The sequence below is a fragment of the Odocoileus virginianus genome, chromosome 30 (assembly GCF_023699985.2).
Source record: "Odocoileus virginianus isolate 20LAN1187 ecotype Illinois chromosome 30, Ovbor_1.2, whole genome shotgun sequence".
Taxonomy (NCBI): Eukaryota; Metazoa; Chordata; class Mammalia; order Artiodactyla; family Cervidae; genus Odocoileus; species Odocoileus virginianus.
This window is the reverse complement of record NC_069703.1, coordinates 26,537,350-26,543,667: the sequence shown is the minus strand read 5'-3', so window position 1 is coordinate 26,543,667 and position 6,318 is coordinate 26,537,350. Positions and strand designations below refer to the sequence as shown.

Below are 6,318 nucleotides of genomic sequence, written 5' to 3'. Positions count from 1 at the left end.
GTCAAAAATAGCGGATGAAACCCTTATTGGAGTTGAGAGTCTGACATCTTATAAAGGTTAGACCCCAGTGAGTCTTGTGGTCCAGTGGAAGCTTGCAGTCAGCCCCTTGCTAATTTTTTTTTAATCAAAAATAACTTCAGTTCTTCTTATCAGCCTCATCTATGAGGTTATACTAAGTATTGAAAGACCTGAGACTGAGCACTGATGGCATCACTCAATCAGGAATTGCCAGTACTCCTTCCAGACAAAGTTCAGATCAGCTAGGAGGATTCTTGAGATCTCTTTGTTTTATGATACGATTCTAATTATTTTGTAGGCATACTCTAATTATATATTAGACAATTATATATTCAATCAGACCATTTCATTCCCCTCTTCATCAGCGTCTTTCCCCTCTAGAACAAGTATCTGTCAATTGGTCCTGACAACTGTGTTCTTGCTTGGCGTCTTCAACAAGCACTTAGTAAAACTAAGAGAAATAAAGCAAAGCCTCCACCATGTCCAAGTGAGAAAGAGAAAAGTGAAGAACAATGGCTACAATGCCTCTTGAACATTTCAAGAAAACAGGTGGTCTAAATTTAAAAACCAAAAGTTGTGGAATTCCCTGGCGGTCCAGCAGTTAGGTCTCCATGCTTCACTGCAGGGGGCACGGGTTCCACCCCTGATGAAGGAATTAAGATCCTGAATGCTGCAAAAAAAAAAAAAAAAAAAACATAAAATGAGCAAACAAAAACCAGAGAAGTTGTATCCAGTTGAAAGGAGGAGTGTTGGAACTAATGATCAAAATTATGGAAATGGAGGTAGAGAATATACCAGGAAATAAATCACTATCAATGAGAAAGAAGGAAGGAAGTGCAGTGAAAAAACTAAGAATCCTCTCACTAAATAAAGTATGAACATTTGTAGGAGCCAAAAGAGGAATAAGAAACCAGGAATAGGAAACATGTCATTCTCAAATCAGGAGACTTTTCTTTAATTAATATTGGTCAATGCCTGGAATGACTGTACTTCCTATTATTTAAATCATAAAGCTAAAACAGGATAAAAAATGTTCTAAAGATGACATTATTCAAATTAAGTATTTATCTAAGCAGTAAGCCTCTTAATTAGTGGCTTTCAAACATTTTGACCCTGACTCACAGTAAGAGATGTATTTAGGACCAAAAATATAATGTACAAACATATACACACAAATGTACACACGTTCCCTCTCTCATAAAAATTTCACATTACCTTTACTACAGGCAATGTACCCTAAAATTTTCTTTCTTATTTGTTTAAGTAGTATTTAAATGTGTGCTTAATTAACACACATTTGTGTGTGTGGGTGTGTATGTGTATTCTTTCTTATTTCTCATTTTTTAATGCCACTAAGTTTATTTCATGTTCACTATGGAGTGCAGTTCACATTTTGAAAAACATGTATTAAATGGCCTGGTATAAAATGTCCTAATTCTTAAGGCCATACCTGCTGCTGCTGCTTTTAAGAAATCTCAGACCTCAGTTACAATGGACGCTTTCTTCAGCTCAAGCCCGCAGCCAGAGTTCCTGGAATGTGAACTAGACTTCCCAGCTGTCTTCCCAGTGGTTTTTCTCCCATCTCTTAGGGAGATGTGGTTCCTGTCCTCTCTCCAAATTGCCTGGGAAACCAGTGCTCTTGGCATAGCAGGACCATGGCCTCAGGATAACTGCTCTCTCTCTTCACCCATCTTCCCTTAGACAACAGGGATACGGTCTATGTCCACTTGTGGTCACAGTTGGCCTTAGCTTTGGCTCCACTCATTCTGCCAGACTCTCGTCTAGTTCTACTGCTAACCTCAGCATCTCTCTCCCTCGGGCCTTCCATCTCACAGAGGTGGGTCCATCTGACTTCTGAACCACTATCCACCATGTCTCTGAGGTTATCCTGGTGTGCAGAGGACCCCTCAATCTGAGGGTTGGTTCCTGATCTTCAGACAACCAGGACTGTGCTGGTCTAACTGAACTGAAATAGAGGTGCCATCCTCAAAGGAAGCTTAGTGAGGTGGGAAGGACAGGAATTGCATCCAAAGTGCTGACATTAGAGACTCAACACTTCAGAAGTCTTCCCCATGACCCAAAGCAGGACAAGGACTAAGACATCCCCCTTGGCTGAGGGTCCCCTTTATTTCCCCAGGACATCCTCTCTCTAGTAGTTTCTTTTTTTTTTTTTTTTTTTGTACTTTTCATAGTTCTGTTTTAATTTCCTTTAAACCCTGTTTAATATAGTTTGCTTTTTAAATTGTTGTAAAAATGTTTTCATAATTCTGAATCTGGTTCCAGTTCTTTTTCATTTATTTTTATATCAGTATTTAATATACTGGCTACCAGTTCTAATCAGAAGAAAAATCTTAGACATCTCTTCATTATGACAGCACATTCAGCGGAAATCACTGATGTGCAAGCAAACCATAAAAGGTGCAGCTCTCTGGAAAGCACATTTCGTAGATTGTTTCAGTCTGAGTATTCTTTACGATGATTCTTGATGAACGACTCTTTCAATCTTGTAAACATCAGTGTGCACAGTCTCGCTACTACGTAGTTGCACGTCCTTGGACAGGAAGGCTGGTTCACAGCTAGTGGAAGCGAGGGCAGTCTATAAAGTTTTAATGGCTGATAAACCTTACATCCTGCAGAAGGAAAGCACTTTTCCTTTTTTTGCTACTGAAGAATGTGGCAGAAATGTATGCTGAGGTAGCCCAGTCAGTCCTTACGTTTTCCTCTTTTGTGTGAATTTGGTCTCAGAATATTTCTGGAAGGGTGACGTTTCGAAGCAGCCACTGCTGGGACCGGCTTCCACTGCAGTCTCTGATGCTGGGCACCTGGCTGTCCTCGTCTGTGGCTTTGTCCAGGCACTGGTTACTGTTCACGTGCTGCAGGGTCAGCACCGGGTCATACTCCCAAAGCTGGTTGCCTTTTAGGTGGTGGCATTTGAGCATTGTGACTGGGCCATTAAGTTTGGAGACATCCAAGCAAAGGTCATCTGTTCTAATTTCTTTGTTGGCAGTGTAAGAGAAAACCTGATTACCTCCCATACCGTGACAGTTAAAAATCCCAACTTTTTCATTCTCTTTTCTAGCCATGTTATCTAGACACTGATTTGTTTCCACATTTCGTATCTCTCCCAAAGAGAAATAGTGACGTGGAATCTGAGAATCAGGATAAATATTCTCTAGGTACCAAGAGAATGGTCTGCATTGGAGTTTGTGCCTTAGACCAAGTCTTGATGATATATCTCCATAATCTACCTTTGTAACACCTGGAGAAATTATATAGAAGAAATTCTTGAATTCATCCATCCATACTTCTGCAAGTCGTCTGTTATTTTTATTGATAATCTGCCCCGTGCCTCCTGGAAACGTGTAGGGTGTAGCTTTCCGAAACACATGTCCAACATGTGAGCAAGTAACAATCTCCAAAGTTCCTCCACACTGCCAAATCCTAAAGGAAATTTCTAGGTTTTCTCCTCCCCAAATATCCATTCCAGCATCATATGTTCCAATTTCCTGAAAGTAATCTCTGTCTATTGAAAAAAAGGCCTCCTGCCATTGTAGGTGTTCTCACAGGAAGAGTCCGATCACCTTTCCTTCTGTCCATTTCTCTTTGGGGAACGGGATACCAGCGAAAGTTGAGCTTCCAGTTGAACCCGCCGTAGGTCATGTCAGAACCTGCCATGTACTCGAAAGTGTCATCACTGATCACATCTATGATGGGACAGACCACTGTCTTCCTGTCGTGTTTGATCCTGGCTAAGAGAGGTTCCAGCCATCCCACTGTGCACTCACAGTGTGCGTCTAAAAAGGTGATTACTTGGCCTTTAGACACAGCAGCGCCTTTTAACCTAGCTCTGATCAATCCAGAATGCTGCTCCATTCGAATGACATGAACAGGTACTTTTAATTTTTTCACGTAACTCTCTAGAGGTCTTTTTAAAAAGTCTCTTTCACTGGCATCATCTACTAGAACAATTTCTTCTAGCATGTGTCTTGGTGAGCGATTAATGACACTATGGACAGTTCGCAGAAGTGTGCTCCAAGCCTCATTGTGGAAAACAATCACCACACTGGTTGTAGGAAGGTTATCTGGATACACCTTTGTTTTACACCCTTCCAACCTAACATCTGGTAGAGATCTGTTGAGTGCAATCATCTCACTTGCCATTAAATTGAACTGATTGATTTTAAACATCTCTTTCATCTTTTCTTGATCCTCTTTAGGAATGACGACTGGTTTCCCCATTTCTCCAGGACCTTCATGAGGCTTTTGTACTGGCTCTAGAACATCCCCAGCAGGAAGTCCTCTCTCTTGTTTTTCATCACATTTGTTGCATTCACTGAAGTAAAGCAGCAGGAACATATCCAAGAGTACCCAAATCAAGGAGGTGGCCAGGACCACCTTGCAGTATGCAAATTTTCTCATGGCACTTTAAGTCAAATGCAAAATTTTAAAATATATATGTATAAATATACAAAGATCATGAAAATTACTCCAATCCAGTTTCATCAGAAATCACTTTCATAACCTGCAGTCCAAGAGGGTGAATTCAAACAGAGGCATGCAGGATGAGAGGAGGAGGGTCCCGTAGTGACTGAGTCCCTGTCTCTTCTTTGGCTTTCGTGACCACTCAGGAATTCTTCTAATAATCCCCTTTTCCGCTTATGAGAGTTTGAACGGAGTTCCTGACATACACCCCAAAGTGGCTTTTCAAATGAATTCACATCCCACATCCACATGTCCCACATCTCCTCGCTCCGCGCGCGGCGGCGGCGGCGGCAGCGGGGGCTCCTCGAGGCCGGCCCCGGCGGTCGCGGCGCGGTCCCGCGGGCCGCAGCGCGGGCGCTACTCTCGGGCCGCCGTCCGCCGCGCCGCCTTCTCGGCCACTGCCGGCGGCTCCCCCGGCGGGCGGGCGGGCTCTCTAGTAGTTTCTGTGTGACATTTTCTCCCTGCCAGAGGAAGAGAGACCTGAATAGAGGGAAGATGTTGACCTGAATGTGTGAGATTGATTAAAAATTCCCAGCACCATTGTCACAGACCTTTGCCCAAAGAGCATAAATCACAGGATGTCATGAGCAGTAGGCATTTGAACCAAATATGGATCTGAGTATGAAACAGCAGCCATTGGTTACAAAATTATATTAGGGTTGCTATATAAAACACATTCATAGGACTTCCCTGGTGGTCTAGTGGTTAAGACTCTGAGCTTCCAGTGCAGGGGGAGCAGGTTTGATCCCCAGTTAGAGAATTGAGATCCCATGTGCCTCACGACCAAAAAGCAAAAATTAAAAAAAAAAAAAAAACTCATTCACAAATCAAATCATCTTTCCTCACAATGACATTATTGAGGGGCTCCAGTGTACTGTTGAATCCTCAGCATAAAGTCTGAGTGTTTGGTACTATACACAGGTAAGTTGGTGCTTTAGTGCTCTTAGCATACTACCATTTATACTGAGTACTTAGAAAGATCTAGTCTAGTCTACTGTTGCTAAGTCATGTCCAACTGTTGCAATCTCATAGACTATAGTCTGCCAGGCTCCTCTGTCCATGGGATTCTCCAGACAAGAATACTGGAGTGGGTTGCCATTTCCTTCTCCAGCGTATCTTCCCAACCCAGAAATTGAATCTCCTGCATTGCAGGCAGATTCTTTGCCTCCTGAGCTACTAGGCAAGCCCATTTAGAAGGATGGTTATTGGTTAAATATAGAAAATATTAAGAACATTAACTTAAGTTTATGAACTAAAAAAACCTTAAGGTTGGAAGGACTCTTAGAATTAATCTAATCCAGTATCATTGCTATTTGCTTCCACTTTGCTGGATTAGTTAGAAGTCAATTTGGCTGCAAATAACAGAAAAAAAATCTCACCGACATGGCTTAAACAAACAAGGATGTCTTTTTCTCACAAGGGGTCTGGAAGTAAGCAGCTCAATGATGTAAGAACTGATTCTCCCTGACCCTCCTGGCCTTTTCCTCGTGCTTTCAAAATGTCTTCTCCAACTCCTAACATCACATCTGCATTCAAGGCCGAATAAAGGGGGGAGGTGGCCACCAGTCCTCTCTCTCTTTTCTTATTAGAAAATCAAAAGCTTACCAAAATGCTCCAGCATTTTAAGAAATTTCTCTAAGGTCTACAGCCTTCTAAGGTTAGAACTTTGTTATTTATTTAGCCAAATAAAACTGAGGTGTGGTTAGAAAAGGAAAAACTAGGAAATGGATATTAAATAGACCATTGTAAGCAATGGCCAGATTCCTCAACCAGGGACCACTAATCCTTGCAAGAATATCTTCAGGGAAGAGAGACAGC

At 42.0% G+C, this 6,318-nt stretch overlaps 1 pseudogene; it reads right to left on the bottom strand.

Moving 5' to 3' along the window:
• Nucleotides 1-2,665: 2,665 nt before the first annotated feature.
• On the bottom strand, nt 2,666-4,815 carry LOC139032192 (polypeptide N-acetylgalactosaminyltransferase 1 pseudogene; annotated as a pseudogene).
• Nucleotides 4,816-6,318: the final 1,503 nt, after the last annotated feature.